Genomic DNA, 25,443 nt, shown 5'->3' with positions numbered 1-25,443 from the left:
AATATATAAATTAAGTGCATAAAATGCACTTGTCAAATTCCCCCAAACTTAGACTTTTGCTAGTTCCGAGCAAAACAATAATGAGCAATATTGTCGGCCTCCTAATTTTTACATTCCAAGATTAAATTCACATGTAGGCTAATTTTCTCAAGAGTTTTAGTGTGTGTGTGATTTGCCAATCTCATCTACCCACCCAAATTTCGATAAAATCATGCAATCCGTAAGCTTCACAGATTCATTAATCCCGCACTCAAGTTTCAAGAAACTCTCCACCAAGTTCAATTTCTAATTGCACAGATCAACATGACTTTTTCGGTTAACATTAGACTCAAGTATAATCAACAGGAGATAAGCATCCATATGTATATCAATGTAAACAAGGACTCAGAATTCAAAGCAAAGGAAATTGAATATTTTCAGTTTGTGCAGGATGATGAGTAGCTAAAATTTTTTATTTGCATTGCCAGACATTAGTCTTGGCTTTCTTCTACTCCATACATCTCCATCTTTATGCCTTGTAATTGGACTAGAATTTCAATCCATTTTTTTTTCTTCTTTTCAAGGCCTCCCCTCACCTTACTTTCTCCGCCATTAATTTTCTTTGAAATTTTAAGCTACTAATTTTGTTTTGGATTTTTTATGATTTATATGACTAACAAATGAATAATGGATAAAAAGGCTCAACGAATTCAAAAATGCCTAAATCACTTCTGTGCTCTTAAAAATCTACCTCAGTTTCAAGTAAAAATCAGAAGAGTTAAGAATCAAATCCTCTAATCCACATCACAAATCCACATAATTTTTCTAATTTCTAGGAGTATCGAAAATCATGGCATTCGTGCATAAATTTGAGAACTCAAGATTAAATATAGCTAACATGAACTTTTTCAGCGAAAAAAACTTTATTTTCATCATAGGCCAACACAATTACAACATCAGGCCTTCAACTCCACTGACACATAAAAATTTTTAGATTTTCACAATTTTTTAAACATCCCCCCCAAACTTAAATTGTGCATTTCCCTCAATGTACAATATTCAGTAAAAAAAAAAGGGACACATACCTTAGGCACCAAGCGTCAGTACTCAGCACCATCTTAATCACTCAAAACTCTTCATCAGGGGTGGCTCCTAAACTCTTTCACCTACACAATTCAAAATCATTATTAATGTATAGTTTCCTCTTGAAAAAAATAAAAACAAAAACAACTAAAAGAAAATAAAAAACGCATAAAAACTAGCTTGGGTTGCCTCCCAAGAAGCGCTTAGTTTATAGTCCATAGCCCGACTGTATTCCAATTCTAGCCCGGTTCCGCTTTGTTGAGGGTTTTTCCTTTCGCTTTCACCCTTCAAATATATTCAACAACCTTTTTAAACTTTGATTTCTTTTTCGTTTTCTTCTTCTTCTTTGGCACCTTTGGATCATTCTTCTTTGAATCTACCTCATGAACAAGTTTGGGATGGCCATCCAGCTTCACAACTCTCTCAATCATGCATAATTCCTTGATGGGTGGATTACTTGATTTCTTGAATATGTTAAAAATAACTCTTTTGCCATCCACACCCATCGACAACTCACCATTCTTCAACTCAATCTTGGCATCAGCAGTGGCCAAGAAAGGTCTCCCAAATATCAGTGGCATATTTGCATCCTTCTCCATATCTAGCACAACAAAATCCGCCGAAAAAATAAATTTATCTATTTTTACCAAAACATCTTCAATGATTCCAAGCGGATATGTCATAGATCTATGAGCTAGCTGCAATATGATCATTGTGGGCTTCACCTCGTCAAGTCCTAAGCTCCTGAAAACAGACAAAGACATCAGATTAATGCTAGCTCCTAGATCGCAAAGTGCATTATTAAAATAAGAAGAACCAATAGTGCAAGAAATAGTAAAACTCCCTGGATCCTTCAGCTTTTGTGGCATCTTCTTTTGGAGAACATCACTAGATTCTTTAATTAAGCTCACCACCTCATTCTCTTGCAACCTTCTTTTCTTGGACATTACCTCTTTAATAAACTTCGCATAATTCGGCATTTGTGCCAAAGCATTAGCAAAAGGGATGTTGATATGTATCTTCTTGAAAATTTCCAAGAATTTTGAGAACTGCTCGTCCACTGCCTTCTTCTTGAACCTTTGGGGGAATGGAAGAGGAGGTTTGTACATCGGTTTCTCTTCAAGTTCAGGCTCAATCTCTTTCTCCTCGACTTCCTTTTGTTTCTCTACATCAGTTGCATGTTCCTGGACTCCAAATTCTTTCTCACTCCTCAACTCTATGGCATTACACTGCTCCTTTGGATTTACCTCAGTGTTGCTCGAAAACTGGCCTCTGTTGTTATCCTTCAAGGAATTCGCCAACTTCCCAATGCTAGTCTCCATGGATTGCAATACAGCACCCATGTTGGCCATGTACGTCTCCAAGCTATCTTGACGAGTCTAAGTCCTCGCCATCCTCTTACCAGATTCCTACACAAAATTACTAACATCATCCTCCAAAGATGGCTTACCCTCACCCTTAATTGTGTTGTGTCCCGAAGGAGGATTTAACACATTTTTATTATTAGCGTAAGAAAAATTTTCATGATTACGCATACTAGGGTGATAAGTATTTGGAATAGGATTACCTTTGTAGACTTCATACCCTCGGTAGCCCGTAGGATTTATATAGTTCACTTCTTCTAGGGATTGAGATCCTTCATTAACAACTGAAATTCCAGCTGAATCTGTAACATTAATATTATCCAAAGAAGCTACCTGTGTAGTCAGTGCGGATAATTGGCAGTGATAGATGTGAGAGGATCCACTGCGTACACTCCAACTGGCTTCTTGACTCCAATACGCTCAGATGGCCATTGAGAACTATTGATCGTCATCTGTTCCAGCATATCATATGCCTGAGCGGGATCCTTTGCAAATATAGTACCTCCCGCCGCAGAATCCACATTTATCCTTGTAGGCGCATCCAGTCCGTTGTAAAACCACTCGATCTGTTCCCAATCTGCAAAATTGTGGTTAGGAAAACGTCTTAATAATTCTTTATACCTTTCCCACGCCTCGTAGAGCTGTTCAGAATCCATATGCCTGAATGTGCTGATCTCAATCTTCAGTTGGGTGGATTTGGCAGGTGGAAAATATTTTGCGAGAAATTTTTCTGCCATACCCTCCCAAGTAGTGATGCTTCCTAGCGGCAGTGATTGGAGCCAACTTCTGGCCTGATCCCTGAGAGAAAAAGAAAACAAGCGTAATCGAATAATATCCTCAGGAACACCATTAAATTTTACCATATCAGTTATTTCCAAGAAAGTTCGCAGGTGTAGATGAGGATCGACAGTTGCACTCCTATTAAACTGTTTCTGTTGAACCATGTTGATCAAAGCCGGTGTGACGACCCGAGTTCTAATCTCTCATTTAATCAAATGTCCAAACAAAAGAATAAATTTTTTTTTTTTAAAAATGGATTGCCCTGCGCACGCGCGGGCATCACCCCTCGCGCGCGCGCCGGCCAATGAGACCGAGATCTCAAGAGCTGGCTCGCGCGCGCGCGAGTACTTGCTCGCCCGTGCGCCGGCCACTGCACCAGAAAAATGCTCAGCTGCTGTCAAAAATGGTTCTCCAAATATTTCCATCCAAGATCAACACAAACAAGGATTTATTCATGATCTAATCCATAGCAACATCTAACATGCATTCCAACATGCTATACAATGGATACCATTAAATCATAACAAGCCTTACAATCATAATAATCAAGACTTTCCAAAATATGCAAAACATATTGCTATATAATAAGATCAAGATACTTCATGGTGTTTTAAGGATTTACAACATCTCACATGTTCTAAATACAATAACAAGATCATAATATCATCATCAACAAGTCTTGATACTATTACTATAACATGATTATGTTCAAGGCTCAAATATACATCATGACAGCTCATACAATTTCTAACTCGGATCATCACGCTATGTTCAACTCATCCCTTGTTCTTCAAGATTGCCTTTGTTCTGCTCCATTCCCTCCTATTTCCATGACACATACAACATAACAATAGCCGGATAACTCCGGTGAGAAATATATTTCCCAGTAAAAGCAACTAAACATGCATATCAAACATATATCAAGATCATGATATAAAAGTAAATACAATGCATGTTTTCAAAACAAGGTTCATTTCATCATTCGTCGGTTAGGATCCCGAGAAGTAGATATCATAACTAATCCACCGACTCTCCCGCTTGAGGTGGGGTTACTTATCTTTCTTCTCTAGACTTTGAAGCAATCATATATGCAAATCAGACGCTAGGCTAAAACAACCACCCAGGCCATACATATACGATTCCTCAAATCGTCTATTCGAACGTTTCCGTTCATTTCAAAATCAAGGAATAAGTCTTCAAGATGAATGCAACATATATCATCATCAAGGCATTCATAACATCAAAAACTTATTCAACAACTCAAATGAAAGCACATAAGAGCAATTAAGCAAACAAGTATGTGATTTAAGGGAACTCGATACAAACCATCTCGAGTTGTATTCCCAATCAAATAGTAGTACACTTTTACCTTCGTATTTCATCTGTTCTGAATTCTTCAACCTCAAAACATGCACATCAATCTTTGTTCAATTCATTCCTTTCAGAATCGAGTCGAAATCATCAGCACATCTTCAATCAAATTCATTTCAAATCTCAAGCGAACTTCCTCGGTTCACAATTCGACCTCTTGAGTTGATTGAGCTCGTAGCACGTCTGAAATATAAAGATTGCATCTAACAAAATCAGTATACAATCCCAAGATCATTAGCTCAATCAAAGACTATCAGTATGGTTTCAAAACATAACCAATCATCGTAGCGATTGACAATCGGGAATCGTTACGGTATCGAATTCATTTCTAATTTCAATTCCATTCATACGGCTTTTCATATCCTTTCATTGTCATTCAACTCTTCAAACCAACAGCTATTATCATAAACACATCAAAGAACATCTTATCTCAAAAATCATCTATCAAACTTGTCTCAAAACACGAATCGACGGCGTAGCGATTAAAAATCGTTAACCGACGAAATATCGAAACCATTTTCAATTTCAATTATGGTTTCTCATCAACATATCAGCAACATAACATCATATTCTCAGCATATCAGAAGCAAACATTCGAAATACATGCTGTAACAACTCCTTGGAATTCATACGGCATCAAATAACTGATTCGACATCGATACGGAACTACATAATTCAATAGAAAGCCATATTCATGCTCAACATCTGATCTCTGCAATATTTCAATCTTCAAACCATACCGAAGTAATCAGAAACTTACATCAAATCGAAGTACTCGTCGCAAGGATTCCAGAACATCTTTCGGAATCGAAATCGGATGAACGGATCAAAAGTTACGGCGATTTGAAACAATCGAATTCACAAGAAGTGGAAATGGTTTCGAGCCCTGTTCTTCCTAATTCTGAATTTCCACTCAATTACACGTATACAATCTGATTCATAGCTTAGAAATCAGATATGTATTGACATATTTGCAATATAGTCCCTCAAATCTTCAGTAATTGCAATTCAGTCCTCATCCTTCGTTTTAATTCAATTTCAATCCTAAATAATTTAAGAATATTAGAATTTAAATCAAAACTCTAAATATTCCCAAATTAAATATACTCGGATTAAAATAAATTAAATTCGGATTAATTAAATAATCCCGGCCTTTTGCATTCTAGCCCTTCAAATATCAGTATGTGCAAATCAGTCCCTGATCGAGTTATATCTTCCAAATTCATCTTCTTTAATTTCCGAAACATGGAATTAAATCTTCAATTCCATAAATATTCAAATCGAATATTTATTCTTTTAATTTAAGAATTCTCGAAATTTAATTCTCAAAATTCGTAAATTCTCAAATTAAATATTTTCGGCTCGAAAATTAAATCTATCATTTTCATAACTTCTCAAATCAATATTAGCCCATAATATGGAATTTAATTCTCAAATCCCATAATTAATAATTTAATATTTTCGGGCCTTACAATTCCTCCCCTCTAAGAAATGATTTCGTCCTCGAAATCGTAGTCAAGTCAACTATTAAGTCCGATAGACTGAATGATTATCTGAAGTTATTCTCACTTCAATCATCAGTTGTACTCAAATACTGAAAAGAATTCTCTCTGAGTTGTTTCTATTCTAAATCAAGAATCTGTCGAATATTCAACTTATCTCAGAATCTTTTCATTAGTCCTCTTGTCTGATTCAAGTACATAGAAGGAATCTATCAATACTTCCTTACTCTAGATACATGATAGCACCTATTTACCTCATTTATACTGTTTTATCACGGTAGTTGTTACAAAATATTCTTTCAAATTATAATCTTGGTTCAATGTTTGGAGTTTCCAAACTAATATTGAACTCATCTGATCAACGATTTTCAACTTCATCAGAAATTCTCTGTACGTTTAACTTCACAAACGTACTAATTCTGTTACTACTATTTGCTTTATCTTCTGATAAAACAATTATCGAATGAATATTGAATTCATTGTTGTGCATTTCCTCAAATTCTGATATCTCTTTTCGGAAATATCAGGCACAATCAAATAATCAATCATAATATAATTCATTCATTCGGATCTGAGGCTTCAATTCATATCTCAATCTGGCATTTTGTACTGAATTCTAATCACTTTAGTTTACTTTCTGTGTTGCTTTCATCTTCTGACCAATTCTGCCTTACTTCTAATCGAAAAAATCATTCTGATTGGTGTTATATTCATCTGAATATTCAAATCAGAATACACAGAAATCTGAAATCAATTCATCGGATGCCTATTTCATTCCTTATTTCTATCTCCAAATACCGACAATTCATATCACCTAACCCAAAAATCAGGGATTATATTCAAATTCTTCTATCAGTTACGAGTCACAATCTTAAATACGCTGAAATATCATCAAATGATCAATAATTCTCAAAATCAAAATAATAAATCAAGATTGAGAAAATCCCTCAATCAAGGTCATCCAAAATCAAATCTTCTGGATAACAAACTCTGCAAAGTGAAAACAACTCACTTGCATCACATAACTCAGAATGAGTAAATCAACACAGGCTCTAAACGAAAGCAATGTGCCATGAGAGCCAATCAATATTAAATCATTCAAGAATTATATCTCCAGTTGATGTAATCGATTCAGCATAATCAAAGAAAAGACTCATCTGTAACCAATTGTCATATCATCATTTATCTTCTAAACCTCAAGATTAATATCCAATTCATAATCTCATCAAGTCGGTAATTCATAAATTCTTCAATTATTCAATTCAATATTGAATTCCAGTTCACAACTTAAACTAAAGTCAAAAATCTTACTGAAACATATCTGTAATCTCTATTCATTGGCATACCTATCAATCCTGATTTAGATCTTGAACATATTTCGTGCATCGAATATACTGATTTTGGAATATTTCTGTAATCAAACAGTATATATCAAACCAAAATCATAGAATCTTAATTCGAGATTCTATATCATATCATCATTCATATGCACACTATGTTCTTGTTGATCTAATTTTATCGCTTCTGATCATCATACTGATTGGGTAAATCACAAAATCCAGTGATTCAATAATCTGCAACTATCACTAATCAGCACTTAGGTAAATTCTCACATGAACAACATCATGTTCAGTTTCAGTTCATCGAAGCAATAGTTCTTTTCTCACAAAATCTCTTTTCTGATACGGAGGTAATCATATAATAAGCTTTCAGCTATTATATATCTATTGCACCACTAATAACCAGGTCAAAACAAAATAAATTTGTTACCTGAAATTTCATTCTCAGGTGCAATTTCATTCTGATCCTCTGTATACTTCTGGAATTTATTCATTGAATAAATTTTAGCACATCTCTCTGACTTGTCCTTACATTGTTTGTTCAGATATCTTCCTCCACAAAAAGTGTAATAATTTCTAATATACTCTGCATTCAGAATCAGACTAATTCATCTCGATTCGCTAGAGTTAGAGATTTCTTCTCATATCATTCACCTCATATCTGTTCTATAATACAAATTGTAGATAGAGTTGTGAGTATCTCACAGACTCTTTCATGTCTACAATTTCATTCTCCTAACTCATCATTCAGCTTCAATTCTCCTAGACAAGGCTATGTCTTTAAACAAAATGTTTCAGTCGTCAACATTTATCAGACATAATCTGCAGATTCAAACCATTAAATAATTCACTCAATCTTGAGCTTTTCATCATCTACAATTCAAATAATTGTAATAGACTTGAAAATTCCAATAAGGCATTCCTCAAATTCAAAAGATTCAACTTCTACAGGGTATATTTTTCTTTCTCATCATTTCTATCCGTTGTGGCAAAGAACTATAACCAAAATGCTGTTCTAAGCACTTACCAACAATCAACATACCTTTGCCTTCTTATCATTTCTTTATCAAAATCCACCAGCTAGTTGCTAGATTTCGAAGTTGGTATTCAATCAATCTGATCCGATATTCATCTGAATCTTTCCGGTATTTGAACAACTAGTCAAGTTCTTCAAGCCAACTGTTACCTACAACATCATCTGTAACGACCCACTATATCAAGACAAGTCTTTTCAGCGTGCTTATGTCCTCACTCACACGCACCCTGAGAAACTTCCCAGGGGGTCACCCATCCTATAATTACCCCAAGTCAAGCACGCTTAACTTTGGAATTCTTACATGATGAGCTCCCGAAAAGAAGATGCACCTTCTTAATATGAGCAGTACATATGAAATCTTTTAAGCTCTCCTCAACTATATAGTCCCATACCTATACAGTCTCAGAATCCCTCTCATTCCGGCACGAGATCGGTTCATTCATGTCTCCCTCCGCCTAGAAGCCTACCAGGAGCCGCTCATTGTCCGTGCAACCTCTTGGCACCGGCGATCACTCCCTGCTTCCTCAGCCCCGGGCGTCACATGCCCACCAGCTTCCGCTTGGTTCGTCCCCGAACCATACCGTACTAAAGAGAGGTCGGCTTTGATACCATTTATAACGACCCACTATATCAAGACAAGTCTTTTCAGCGTGCTTATGTCCTCACTCACACGCACCCTGAGAAACTTCCCAGGGGGTCACCCATCCTATAATTACCCCAAGTCAAGCACGCTTAACTTTGGAATTCTTACATGATGAGCTCCCGAAAAGAAGATGCACCTTCTTAATATGAGCAGTACATATGAAATCTTTTAAGCTCTCCTCAACTATATAGTCCCATACCTATACAGTCTCAGAATCCCTCTCATTCCGGCACGAGATCGGTTCATTCATGTCTCCCTCCGCCTAGAAGCCTACCAGGAGCCGCTCATTGTCCGTGCAACCTCTTGGCACCGGCGATCACTCCCTGCTTCCTCAGCCCCGGGCGTCACATCATCTATTCATTTGCTGATATTCTGTTCTGTTCCATCAGAGATAACTTCGTTCAGCTGAGCAATACCGTTCTGTTCTGTTCAATCTGACCATACCTTTCTGTTCAGTCTGGCCATACTAGTCTGTTAGTCTGGGGTGCTTACATCACCCAAAGAACATTGTTCTATTCAATTATGGGTGCTTACATCACCCGGAAAAAATTTCAAAAATTTACAAATCAGTAAATCAGGCAATTGAATTTCAAATATAGATCATGCTCACATGCAATTTATCAACTCATTGAATTATCAAATCAAGTAATGCATAATCATGCAATACAATACATGCATGTGACTCAATCTACCCCGCTCAGCTTCTATCTCAGTCCAAGAACTTACGCTCTGATACCACCTGTTGTGACGACCCGAGTTCTAATCTCTCATTTAATCAAATGTCCAAACAAAAGAATAAAATTTTTTTTTTTTATAAAATGGATTGCTCTGCGCACGCACGGGCATCACCCCTCGCGCGCGCGCCGGCCAATGAGACCGAGATCTCAAGAGCTGGCTCGCGTGCGCGCGAGTACTTGCTCGCCCGTGCGCCGGCCACTGCACCAGAAAAATGCTCAGCTGCTGTCAAAAATGGTTCTCCAAATATTTCCATCCAAGATCAACACAAACAAGGATTTATTCATGATCTAATCCATAGCAACATCTAACATGCATTCCAACATGCTATACAATAGATACCATTAAATCATAACAAGCCTTACAATCATAATAATCAAGACTTTCCAAAATATGCAAAACATATTGCTATATAACAAGATCAAGATACTTCATGGTGTTTTAAGGATTTACAACATCTCACATGTTCTAAATACAATAACAAGATCATAATATCATCATCAACAAGTCTTGATACTATAACTATAACATGATTATGTTCAAGGCTCAAATATACATCATGACAGCTCATACAATTTCTAACTCGGATCATCACGCTATGTTCAACTGATCCCTTGTTCTTCAAGATTGCCTTTGTTCTGCTCCATTCCCTCCTATTGCCATGACACATACAACATAACAATAGCCGGATAACTCCGGTGAGAAATATATTTCCCAGTAAAAGCAACTAAACATGCATATCAAACATATATCAAGATCATGATATAAAAGTAAATACAATTCATGTTTTCAAAACAAGGTTCATTTCATCATTCGCCGGTTGGGATCCCGAGAAGTAGATATCATAACTAATCCACCGACTCTCCCGCTCGAGGTGGGGTTACTTATCTTTCTTCTCTAGACTTTGAAGCAATCATATATGCAAATCAGATGCTTGGCTAAAACAACCACCCAGGCCATACATATACGATTCCTCAAATCGTCTATTCGAACGTTTCCGTTCATTTCAAAATCAAGGAATAAGTCTTCAAGATGAATGCAACATATATCATCATCAAGGAATTCATAACATCAAAAACTTATTCAACAACTCAAATGAAAGCACATAAGAGCAATTAAGCAAACAAGTATGTGATTTAAGGGAACTCGATACAAACCATCTCGAGTTGTATTCCCAATCAAATAGTAGTACACTTTTACCTTTGTATTTCGTCTGTTCTGAATTCTTCAACCTCAAAACATGCACATCAATATTTGTTCAATTCATTCCTTTCAGAATCGAGTCGAAATCATCAGCACATCTTCAATCAAATTCATTTCAAATCTCAAGCGAACTTCCTCGGTTCACAATTCGACCTCTTGAGTTGATTGAGCTCGTAGCACGTCTGAAATATAAAGATTGCATCTAACAAAATCAGTATACAATCCCAAGATCATTAGCTCAATCATAGACTATCAGTATGGTTTCAAAACATAACCAATCATCGTAGCGATTGACAATCGGGAATCGTTACGGTATCGAATTCATTTCTAATTTCAATTCCATTCATACGGCTTTTCATATCCGTTCATTGTCATTCAACTCTTCAAACCAACAGCTATTATCATAAACATATCAAAGAACATCTTATCTCAAAAATCATCTATCAAACTTGTCTCAAAACACGAATCGACGGCGTAGCGATTAAAAATCGGTAATCGACGAAATATCGAAACCATTTTCAATTTCAATTATGGTTTCTCATCAACATATCAGCAACATAACATCATATTCTCAGCATATCAGAAGCAAACATTCGAAATACATGCTGTAACAACTCCTTGGAATTCATACGGCATCAAATAACTGATTCGACATCGATACGGAACTACATAATTCAATAGAAAGCCATATTCATGCTCAACATCTGATCTCTGCAATATTTAAATCTTCAAACCATACCGAAGTAATCAGAAACTTACATCAAATCGAAGTACTCGTCGCAAGGATTCCAGAACATCTTTCGGAATCGAAATCGGACAAACGGATCAAAAGTTACGGCGATTTGAAACAATCGAATTCACAAGAAGTGGAAATGGTTTCGAGCCCTGTTCTTCCTAATTCTGAATTGCCACTCAATTACACGTATACAATCTGATTCATAGCTTAGAAATCAGATATGTATTGACATATTTTCAATATAGTCCCTCAAATCTTCAGTAATTGCAATTCAGTCCTCGGCCTTCGTTTTAATTCAATTTCAATCCTAAATAATTTAAGAATATTAGAATTTAAATCAAAACTCTAAATATTCCCAAATTAAATATACTCGGATTAAAATAAATTAAATTCGGATTAATTAAATAATCCCGGCCTTTTGCATTCTAGCCCTTCAAATATCAGTATGTGCAAATCAGTCCCTGATCGAGTTATATCTTCCAAATTCATCTTCTTTAATTTCCGAAACATGGAATTAAATCTTCAATTCCATAAATATTCAAATCGAATATTTATTCTTTTAATTTAAGAATTCTCGGAATTTAATTCTCAAAATTCGTAAATTCTCAAATTAAATATTTTCGGCTCGAAAATTAAATCTATCATTTCCATAACTTCTCAAATCAATATTAGCCCATAATATGGAATTTAATTCTCAAATCCCATAATTAATAATTTAATATTTTCGGGCTTTACAGCCGGCTTCAATTCAAAATTGTTGGCGTTAATGGACCCTCGAGAGATTCCAGAATAGTGAGCCTAGATCGTCGGTCGGAAGTGATCTCTAATTGGACCAGGGGAGCTTGATTTACATTCTCTTCAGCCATTCTATTGACTTCTTCTCTTCTAACTCTTCTCAAAGCACGTGCAGTGCGCTTGATCTTCGGATCAAACAGTAAATAATTCGCACTTTGAGATCGTCGCATAAACTGCAATTAAAAATAAGAAGAAATCAATTAGTAACTTAAAATAAAATAAAAACTCTAAATTAAAATCTAGACTAATTGGTAACAAGACTAATAAATAATCAAAATTTAATCCCCAGCAACGGCGCCAAAAACTTGTTGTGAAAATTACTCGCAAGTGTACGAGTGTCAAGTTTTAATATAGTGAAAAATCAAATATCGTTCCCTCAGAGAGTAAAATGAAAATATTCAGTTCTTGTAATTAAAATAGTTTAAACTTTATCTAGAGAATCAAAATCTCAGAATTTTGCAGAATAAAATAATCAATGAGTTTTTAATAGCACGCACACAACTTTCAGATAAAAATCAATCAGAGGAAAAAATGGTCTAGAGGTTTAGATTTCACCTGGTTTCAACAACAATCAATCCTAATTAATTTAGTTTCATGAATTCCAGTTAATTAATAGCAAAGAACACTTAAGTTTATTATTTCCCTCTCCTGAGCAACAAATAATTTTTATCAACTACAATTCAATTCCAATATCTCTATTAAGAATCGGCTTGCACTGATCTATCACAAAACAATGTTCTTTTTAAAAGCTCTGTTAAAATTATACACTCTCCCGATCAATATAAATAATTAACAGTGTATTTTCTAATGGTCCTATTCAAAATCTCCTCTCCCGAGTGCCAGATTTCAAATAAATATTACAAATCAATTATTGATCAGATAATTGAAAAAACAATCAATTCTAGAAAAAAACAATTAATCTAAAAGAAACTCAATTCAATAAAATCAAAAAATCATGAAAGTATCTACACCAGGTTCCATCTGACCTCTAGACTCTAAAAAATTAGTTCATGATCAAAAATAGATAAACACAATTCATGTTTATGAAACTAAACATGAATTCCAATTTAATAAGAAATGGGAAAGAAAAAAAAATCCGAAGTAGCTTCCGCATCCTTCGTCTTCGAACTTTTCCAATTTTCTTCTTCACGTTGTTGTGCAGATTTTTCCTCCCTAAATCTCTTCTTCCTTGTGCGTGTGTTGTGTGATTTAGATTTTTGCGGTTGCCCCCCTCCTATTGTGTCTTTGAAATCTCTTTTATATGTCCTCGAAGCCCGTCAAAAAAAGCCCGAAAAAGTCTCAAAGTCTCCTTCCCAAAAAATTACAAAATCTGACTTCGCGACGGCGCGGTCGCGCAGTAAAATGGGAAGGGTGCGCCTGAGCCTCGAATTTACACTTCTTTTTACGTCCAGGGATGGCGCGGGCGTGCTAGGAAACAGCGAGGGCGCGCCCTACTCTCGCATGTGCTGTTCTACAATGCGCGACAATTTTCAAAAAATCATATCTCCCAAACTAACCGTCGGATTGAGCTGAAATTTTGACAGAAGTTTCAAAACATCCTATATTTGATTATGAATAGTGAAGATGGGATTTGGATGTCTAAAGAATTCCCAGTAATTTTTTGAATTTGCTGCTCCAAAATTCATCCTTCCGCTTCTTATAGCTACTTTTGCTCCAATCCTTGCAACTCACAAAAAAATAACAAATATGCGTAATATACACTAAATACATCACAAAAGCCAAGTCAAAACATATATAAATTAAGTGCATAAAATGCACTTCTCATTCACCAACGGAATTAACTTGGTTCTGAGTTGCTTCTCCTTATGATCAAGAATCTGAATCGGTCAGTCAAAGTAGCTCAGAGTCTCGTCTAACTCGGCTTCATAAGGCTGAAGAATATGAGAAGGATCTGGATGATACTTCCGCAGCATAGAGACGTGAAAAACGTCGTGAATACCCGATAAAGATGGAGGAAGTGCAAGTTGCTACAACTGAAATTGTAATTCACCCAAGTGTAGGTTGTCTGCAAGTAATATACTCGTGAGTACGAGATCAATCCACGCAGAGGATGTTGTAAGTTTAATTTTAGCAATGATATATTATAGATGGAAATATTAATATAAAAATTCAAATACACAAATTATAAACTTGTCAAGGCTTCAAAGGTTCATTGTTGGTTTATTTAAGATTTCTTAACAAAAATAAATAAAAAAAACTAAAATAAGAATAAAAATAAAAGAACAATTAACTATTTAAACAAATATATCATATAATATAGTTCTCACTATATTAAATTCAGATTAACCGATATTTAATACATGATACCCATAATATATATATAAATGCATAAATATAAACATAAAAGAATAATTAAATATTTAAACAAATATATCATATATTATAGTTTCCACTATATTAATATCATATTAACCGATAATTAATATATGGTACCCATAATATATATATAAGTGCATAAATATAAATTGACATAAAAGTAAATGTTAGATCAAATCACCATATTTCATTTAGAACAACCGGCAGAGCCACACTATCGTCTAAATAAAATATATGACTTTTTATGTTAGATGCGATAAAGTAAATGTTAGTTGCGGAAATGTAAATATTAATTGCGGAAAGTAAATGTTAGTTGCGAGAAAGTAAATGTTATTTACAAGAAAGTAAATGTTAGATCAAATCACAATATATTATTTAGAACAACCGGCAGAGCCACGCTATTGTCTAAATAATATATATGATTTTATTCTAAATTGATACATATATTTATAGTATATAATTATTGTAGTTTTTATTGTATTATATTAGACAACAAATCAAGATAACCACATTCAAGGTACCAAGTATTTGATGTAAATAGATAACAATAAATCATCCAAATTATACCTACAAATAAAGATCAATTAGTAAAAATAAAAATAGAAAAGGAAAGGAAAGAATATACAAAATATAAACAATCTTACTTGACCAACAATGAAACTTTTTCACCTTGACATAAAAAGATTTAGCTTTCCATGAACATGAAACTCAAGAATAAGGATAAAAGAAATTTCATACTTGAACTTGAGAAACTTGCACACTCAAACTTTTATTCTCACACACACAATATTTATTTTACAAATGAGGAATTCTCTACACTTTTTCACACTACAAAGATTAAACAACACATCTATTTATAGGCCAAATGAGAGCAAGAGTCCAAGGCTCATTAAATGTGGAATAGTAAAGTTGGTGGGTGCTTGTCTCCTTGAATGTCAATACATTGACCCAACTTTAATTGGCATGTTTGATGCCTTAGACTTCCGATTTGGCTTCTGCACAAAACATATAACACGTAGCCTTTTGTCTGTAGATGTGTTTTGACAACTCATTCACCCCTTTTGGATAAAATATGAAATACTTATGATATTTATACCCAAAGCTGGTCGTAGTAAAAGTAAATCTGTCTCCATTTTGATGTTTGATTATTTTGATCATCTTAATGAAGTTTTTGGAATTTCTTGTCTTCTACAAAGTTGAAGATGCCTCTTTTGTAATTCTACAGGATTTAAGATAACTCCATTATGACCTCTATAGCTTGAGTAATTTTATTTTTACCAAACCTGCGTAAACCGTAAAATACAACATTTTAGTAAAACATTTAAATATAAACACATAACACTAAAATAATACTACTTCATAATTTTAATTAAACTTTAATGTTAAAACACACTTTTTAACATATAAATAATTACAAATTTTAAGTTTCATCACACCCCCAACCGGTTAATTACTGGCCCCTTAGTAATAAAATATCATAAAATATCATAAAATCACAAGTTAGATTTTTATTCCTTAATATATATATTCAAATTTGCAAACTTTGAAATTTTAAAAACACACTTGTGAGGAGATCATATGTTTATTTATAAATCTTGTTATCAACTAATATATTAATATATAATTGGATGGGGTATACATATATATTTCACACAATATTAAAATATTAAATATATATAATTTTTTTTTATATTAATATTTTCTAAAAACTTTGAGAATAATATAATCAAAATGATAATAGAAATCATTTTCATAACATGTATATCTTCAGGAATTTTAATGTAAAAGTCTCAACTTCATATTCTCTCGGGTTATGATATTTTTTTTTTATATATAACTGGTTTTCACTCATGGAGTTGGAAGAAAATTATACACTCATTGAAAATGGTTAATATGTAAAGCATACAATCAAATAACCTAATATTGAAAATAAGATAGGATAATTTACAAAGAATAAACCCATTTTGTTTTTATTTTTTTTTTCTATTTTTCTATTTTTTTTTTTGTTTGCTTGGCTGCAAAATTGTTTTTACATAACCAAGTACCTCTAATAAACTTTGAAAATGTAACATTTTTTTTTTCAAAGTTTATTTATTTGTTTATTTTTTATGAGGTAAATCTATTACATTGATAATTATAGTAGAGATATTAATACTCTACATCTTTACAATCAAACTTCAAACAATCTTTGCCGCCAATTTTCATATGAACAATATTTTTTTTTAAAATGGGTTTAATCTAGTAATCAACCATTTCTTAATAATCAATAAAAGCTTATAAGTTGTTTTCTCAATTCTCACCTCTCACTCACAAAATTTATGTGAGTAAATATTGCACTTTTACAAATTAATTCCCTCAATTATACATGTTATTATTCATTCAATCAATATCACTTTAATTATATACTCATAAAAGTTTAAGAAAATATGTTATTTGAAAACACACAATTATTTATTATTTATAACTTATATCCCATCAATTATATATTTTCTATTAAATTGATAAAAAGAAGAATAAATAAAAATCTATACAAAAAGACTTCATTTTCTTAGTAGTTTGCAATTTAAATATATACGGAATATTAAAATCTAATCTATTGTGCTAATATGATAAATAAAAACTAATGCGTGTTAGGAGTTTTTGACTCCTTACTCTGCCATTGAAAAAAAAAATAAATATTATTATAGAAATATTTTTTTTTTATTTTTAAAATTTTAAATTTTTTTTTTAAAAGGATAAACCCTCCCCCAAACCCGAATATGACATTTTTTTTATTTTTTAAGAAAAATAAAGAGTACACGATGAAAGAGATATCACCTGAAATTTATTGAAGATAATGAGGAACAAACACAAACCATTTCGTGACATGTTGAATCAATGATGACTTCAACATCTTCTTATGAGTTGAGGGTTGGCTTCCCATCCAATTTTCTTTAAACCCTCCTTTTCTTTGCATAAGTGTTTTTTCCTAGTCCAGACATATTTCGAATATGTAAGATTTTTGGAACTTCGCCACCTAATCGAATATTGGCTTCAATTATAAGACGAATATCCTCCGAAATTCCTTTTTGCATAAGAATTCTCAATCTTTCACGCCTGCATTCATAAATTATTCTTCGAACCTTTTTAGGAAGAGAAGAAGTGAAAACTTTTCCATGTTTTTTGATAGCTTCTTCCATTTTGAAAATAAAGCAAAAAAAAATATAGTTTTTTTTTTATTTTCTGATCAGTTATTATGGGAAACCAATTTAACCGACTATAAGAGCCATGGAGTACCGTTATCCGCCACTTAACCGGAAGTGAACTCAATTCTACAAGAATAAAATGAAAATATAAGCAACAATTAATTTAGATCATATTAAGGCATAAACTCATCATTAAAAATTTTATTTTCTAAAAATGGTTTAAGTATTTATCCATTAACTTTAAACACATTATTATTTTTAGATTTTTAACATCAAAAACACCATGAGAATAGATAGATTTAACAATAAATGTTCCAAACCATCGCGATCTAAGTTTTCTTGAAAATAAATGCAAGCGAGAATTATAAAGTAAAACTTTTTGTCCGATTTCAAAAGATTTTCTCATAATATTTTTGTCATGAAAGATTTTTGTTTTATCTTTATAAATCTTTGCATTTTTAGCTGTTTTTTTTTACAACAATTGATCTCTACATACCTCAGAACGAAAAAATTTAATGACACTACTTACCTCATTGTCGGGTATGCATCGTCGAAAAATTTGATAAGGATAATATTTAAACAAATAAGGATCATCCAAATAAATTTTTTTTACCTCTTTCAAGAATTTGTTTTTATCTTGTGAACTACAATGATAATGCATTTTATTTGTCACAAGAAAATTTACAATATTAGCAAACCAAGGCATAGTAGTAGCATAAAATAGTTGATCATCCGGAAAAATTTCATTTATTGGCATTTTATTTTGAGATTATTCAGAAATCATTTTTGATAAATGATCGACTATTACATTTTCTTTTTCTTCTTCAAGTTGATTGTTTTCCCCAAATAATTTTGATTCAAAAATATTTTCCAAATCAAAATTTTCTACTAAACAAACATCAGATTGTTGATTTAAGTTTTCTTGGTGTATATTTTCTTCCAGCATTATCATCTTCATCTTCATTAATACTTGGTTGTTTACATAAATTGAACACATTAAGTTATAAAGCCATATTTCCAAAAGACAATTTCATTATTCCATTTCGACAATTAATTAAAGCATTTGAAGTTGCTAGAAATGGACGTCCCAATATTACTGGAATTTCGTTATGTACTTCTATTGATTGTGTATCCAAGACAATAAAATCCACGGGATATATGAATTTATCGACTTGAACTAACACATCTTCTATGATACTTCTAGGTATTTTGATTGACCTATCGGCTAGTAAAAGAGTAAAAAATGTAGGTTTTAAATCTCCCAACTTAAGTTTTTCATAAACTAAATAAGGAAGTAAATTCACATTTGCTCCCAAATCTAACAAAGCTTTTTTAATTTTATTTTTTCCAATAATACATGAAATTGTTGGACAACCTGGATCTTTATATTTCAAAGTAGAATTATTTTGAATAATAGAACTTACTTGTTCAGTTAAGAATGCTTTCTTCTTTACATGCAATTGCCTTTTCGCAGTACATAAATCTTTTAAAAATTTTGCATAAGAAGGCACTTGTTTAATAGCATCTTATAATGAAATATTTATTTTTACTTGTTTAAAAACTTCATAAATATCAGAATCATTTTTTTTGTTTTTTATTATTTACTAATGCATGAGGAAAAGGAACATGTTTATTTGACTCACATATTATTTCAGATAATTTATCATCAACTTCCTAATCTTAGGACTCAAAGTATCATCTTTCTCGAAAGTATCAAGATTTTCATCCTTACTCTTTGAGTTTGACTGATCTTTGTTTTCATCACTATATGGATCATTAACTATTTTACCACTTCTAAGAGTAATAACAGATTTTACTTGATCAAATTTTTCTTGATTTTGATTTTTAGGATTAGGTTGTGGTTCAGATGGAAATTTTCCTTTTTCATGAATATTAAGTGCAGATGCAAATTTTGCAAGAGTTTCTTTCAAATCATTCATACATTGAATGCTTTGAATATTGATAGACTCTTTCTTTTGAATGTATGCATGAATTGCATCTTCAAAATGTTTTCTTGGAGGTAGGATATAAGGAGCATAACCTTAATGATTTTGGTTATTTTGAAAAGGTTGTTGTGAAGGTTGTGCATTATTATCGTTCCTCCAACTAAAATTAGGATGATTTCTCCAACCAGGATTATATGTTTGTGAAAAAGGATCTAATGTTGATTTTTTAAAATTGTTAACATAATTGGCTTGTTCATGGAGGCATTCTTTAAATGAAGGCAAAGTAGGACAATATTTTGTAAGATGATCATTTGTGCCACATATATGACAAACAATTTCTTGAACACTTTTAATTGATCACTCTTTTTTATTTCTAATGACTCGATTTTTTTTGCTAAAGATGCAAGTTTAGCTTGAACATCTACATCATCTTTAAGATGATAAATACCACCCCCATTTGTTGAATTATTTCTTTTACTTGGTGGTTCAATTGAGCCTATATTATCCCAATTTTGAGCATTTTCCGCTAATGACTCCAAATATTCCATAGCTTCATTTGGGTTTTTATCTTCAAAAGTTCCATTACACATGAATTCTATCATTTGCCTATCTTTAGGTATTAAACCTTCATAAAAGTGAGAAACTATCCTCCATATTTCAAAACCATGATGTGGGCATGTATTAAGTAACTCTTTATATCTATTCCAATATTGATAAAATGTTTCCCCTTGTTTTTGAGAAAAAGTTGTAATTTTTCTTTTAAAAGAGTTTGTTCTATGGGAAGGAAAAAACTTTTTTAGAAATTGTTGTTGCATTTCTTCCCATGATCTTATTGAACATGATCTCAAATTTTGCAACCATGTTTTAGCTTTATCTTTTAAAAAAATAGGGAAAAGCTTTAATCGAACAATATCCATGCTACAATTTTGATCATTATAAGTGTTGCAAACCTCCTCAAATTCTCTTAAATGCAAATATGGATTTTCAGAATCTAGGCCATGAAAATTTGGTAAAAGTTGAATGATTTGTGGCTTAAAATTGAAATTATACGCATCAGGAGGAAAAACTAAACAAGATGGTGTACTAGTTCTTATTGGATTCATATGGTGCCTAAGTGTTCTTGGTTGTTCATGTTCTTGATTATTATTATTATTATTATCATCTTGATTATTAGAATTATCCTCCATGTTTAAAGTATTTTCAGATACTCGAACAAGTCTACCACTTTTTTTGCGACTCCAAACAATCATACAATTAAAAACAACATACTATTTACATAAATAACATAAATAACAAAAATTAAACTTAATTTATACCTCCCCGGCAACGGCGCAAAAAACTTGCTATAACTTAAATTGTAATTAACTCAAGTGTAGGTTGTCTGCAAGTAATATACTCGTGAGTACGAGATCGATCCACGGAGAGGATGCTGTAAGTTTAATTTTAGCAATGATATATTATAGATGGAAATATTAATATAAAACTTCAAATACACAAATTATAAACTTGTCAAGGCTTCAAAGGTTCATTGTTGGTTTATTTAAGATTGCTTAACAAAAATAAATAAAAGAAACTAAAATAAGAATAAACATAAAAGAACAATTAACTATTTAAACAAATATATCATATAATATAGTTCCCACTATATTAAAATCAGATTAACCGATATTTAATACATGGTACCCATAATATATATATAAATGCATAAATATAAACATAAAAGAACAATTAAATATTTAAACAAATATATCATATAATATAGTTCCCACTATATTAAAATCAGATTAACCGATATTTAATACATGGTACCCATAATATATATATAAATGCATAAATATAAACATAAAAGAACAATTAAATATTTAAACAAATATATCATATAATATAGTTCCCACTATATTAATATCATATTAACCGATAATTAATATATGGTACCCATAATATATATATAAGTGCATAAATATAAATTGACATAAAAATAAATGTTAGATCAAATCACCATATTTCATTTAGAACAACCGGCAGAGCCACGCTATCGTCGAAATAAAATATATGACTTTTTATGTTAGATGCGATAAAGTAAATGTTAGTTGCGGAAACATAAATGTTAGTTACGTAAAGTAAATGTTAATTGCGGAAATTAAATGTTAGTTGCGAAAAAGTAAATGTTAGTTACAAGAAAGTAAATGTTAGATCAAATCACAATATATTATTTAGAACAACCGGCAGAGCCACGCTATCGTCTAAATAATATATATGACTTTATTCTAAATTGATACATATATTTATAGTATATAATTATTGTAGTTTTTATTGTATCATATTAGACAACAAATCAAGGTAACCACATTCAAGGTACCAAGTATTTGATGTAAATAGATAACAATAAATCATCCAAATTATACCTACAAATAAAGATCAATTAGTAAAAATAAAAATAGAAAAGGAAAGAATATAAAAAATATAAAAAATCTTACTTGACCAACAATGAAACCTTTTCACCTTGACATAAAAAGATTTAGCTTTCCATGAACATGAAACTCAAGAATAAGGATAAAAGAAATTTCATACTTGAACTTGAGAAACTTGCACACTCAAACTTTTATTCTCACACACACAATATTTATTTTACAAATGAGGAATTCTCTACACTCTTTCATACTACAAAGCTTAAACAACACATCTATTTATAGTTCAAATGAGAGCAAGAGTCCAAGGCTCATTAAATATGGAATAGTAAAATTGGTGGGTGCTTGTCTCCTTGAATGTCAATACATTGACCCAACATTAATTGGCATGTTTGATGCCTTAGACTTCCGATTTGGCTTCTGCACAAAACATATAACACGTAGCCCTTTGTCTGTAGATGTGTTTTGACAACTCATTTACCCCTTTTGGATAAAATATGAAATACTTATGATATTTTTACTCAAAGCTGGTCATAGTAAAAGTAAATCTGTCTCCATTTTGATGTTTGATTATTTTGATCATCTTAATGAAGTTTTTGGAATTTCTTGTCTTCTACAAAGTTGAAGATGCCTCTTTTGTAATTCTACAGGATTTAAGATTACTCCCTTATGACCTTTGTAGCTTGAGTAATTTTATTTTTACCAAACCTGCGCAAACCGTAAAATACAACATTTTAGTAAAACATTTAAATATAAACACATAACACTAAAATAATACAACTTCATAATTTTAATTAAACTTTAATTTTAAAACACACTTTTTAACATATAAATAATTACAAATTTTAAGTTTCATCACAAGTCTATAAGCAAGATCGCCTATCTTCTCGAGAATCTCGTACGGCCCGATGAATCTCGGAGATAACTTCCCACTCTTACCAAATCTGACCGTGCCTCTGAAAGGAGAAATCTTAAGGAATACACGGTCTCCCTGCTCGAAACTCAGAGGTCTACGTCTAACATTCGCATACTTCGCCTGTCTATCTTGAGCTGATTTCATTCTCAACTGAATGATCTTAACTTGCTCTTCCATATCTCGAAGCATCTACGATCCCAATGTTGGAAAACCGTTGGTCAGATCAATCACGATTGATACCCGGTGCAGCGGAAGTTTAAAATTTTTATCATGGAGCAATTCCATGGTGTGGGTATCAACCATTCAACGATTAAATTATTGTGTGTGTAAAATTCAAATAACAATTAATTAAATTTTACCTTCAATCTCGAAGCGAGATTAATGGACACCACACAGATTTCTCTGCGCTTCTTGTATCTCCCAGGAACTGATGAACTCCTTCAATCAGGTCCACGAATGGGGTTTAAATCCCTCTGATAGATTGCACTAGAAAATCTATCAGAAGTTTTTCTGCGAAGAGATTAAACGAATCTGATTCGTTATTCCTGACTGCAATTCAAAATCACAGACCGGAATTTCTCGGGCAGAGAACCGGGAGGGGTCGGCCGATTATTACTTTGAGAGGCTAGGGTTTTCGATTTTTGCTTCTCAAAAATAATGAGCTGTTGTGTCTAATTTCTGTACTGCAATAACTTATTTATAATGCAGGCCACTAACACCTTAGGGCCCATTAGTCATAAGCTAGGGCCCGACAAGCAAAGCCCGCACGTTCAGAAATTAATATAAAATTCATCGTGACTCCGATTGATGAACCAATTTCACCAATGTGCTCAGAAACCATTTCTGCACATTTTAAAGTCAAAATAAATTTTCCTGAATCCGAATTCAGTGGTTTCCAAAAATGTCCATCCCTATGTCATTTTAGGAAATCCTACTCCCTTACTCTTATTTAAGAAGTCCAACTTCTTTATTCATTAAATTTAACTCTTTAAATTTAACTATCTCAACGGGGATTAAAACTCCATTACACTGTGTGACCCTCAATGGTTCAGGGATACAGCTAGTCGTGGGCTCACAACTCCTTGTGACTCGGAACAACACTTTCCGACTTGCCCAACGAATCATGGTAAAGCGCCTAGCAACATCGCCCCATGATTCCCTAGGTATCACTGATAGTGCCTACAAGAACCAGTAGATTTTGGTTAGCGTACAGTACGGTCCCTTCATCCATATATCCCGATCGAATCAACAACCATTGGTATATCGAGAGTCGCTCAAGATTCGATAACTATGCAATACATCTTGAAGATCAAATTAGTGACATCGCATGTGCTACTAAGAAACCATTTCTTAAATCACATCAAGTACTCTGGCCAGAGATTTGTCACACTAATATCTCCTCAGATCGCATAGGATATCCACACTCGCAAGTATGTGGTGAATCCTTGACAACAATGCATCGACTCCTATATGTGTCGTAACTGTACCCAATCTCGACACCTGATGACCCCATAGAGTCGGTAAACGAGTCAAAGCACAGCACTAGCATATAGAGTCTCCATGATGTTTCAAGTCGTAAGGACTAATGGTGTACAACCAAAACCGCGGACTTTATCCACTCGATAAGTGATAACCACTTGGAAAGTCCGGATAGGGTAGTTCGATTATTCATCCTATGAATATCCATTTGCATGCTTCGAACATCTCCATGTTCCCTACCAATGAAACGTGGTACTCCGCATCGCAAATGCTAGTCTCAAACTCGAGCGATCCTTATCCTTATTATCGGACGGCTCAATCGACTAGGAACGGTTTTAGAATATACAGTGACTATAAGATGTATTTCATGATAGACATCCCCATGTTCTACCACATCTTACATACACTATAGTATATTCAAGGTCTTTATCAAAACAACAATAGTATATCACAATATAACAATATGAAGTAATATAAAGTCATTGCCATTAATAAAAGTGTAAATAATATTAAACAAAAGATTGTTTATACAAAGAGTCATCAAAGCCCATAGCCACACAGTTGGCTCACTGGGCACCCACTCTTACAATCTCCCACTTGCCCTA

The 25,443-nt window shown here is 32.9% G+C and overlaps 1 non-coding gene across 1 annotated transcript; it reads left to right on the top strand.

Annotated features, from left to right (window-relative positions):
- The first annotated feature begins 20,695 nt into the window (after positions 1 to 20,695).
- LOC140885958 (small nucleolar RNA R71) lies at positions 20,696 to 20,806 on the top strand. Its single transcript, XR_012151369.1, has one exon. It is a non-coding gene; the product is annotated as a small nucleolar RNA R71 (small nucleolar RNA).
- The last annotated feature ends 4,637 nt before the right edge of the window (positions 20,807 to 25,443 follow it).

This window comes from Henckelia pumila, chromosome 2 (assembly GCF_033568475.1).
Source record: "Henckelia pumila isolate YLH828 chromosome 2, ASM3356847v2, whole genome shotgun sequence".
Classification (NCBI taxonomy): Eukaryota; Viridiplantae; Streptophyta; class Magnoliopsida; order Lamiales; family Gesneriaceae; genus Henckelia; species Henckelia pumila.
Note: the sequence above shows the minus strand (reverse complement) of the source record. Positions and strands in the feature narration are given on the sequence as shown.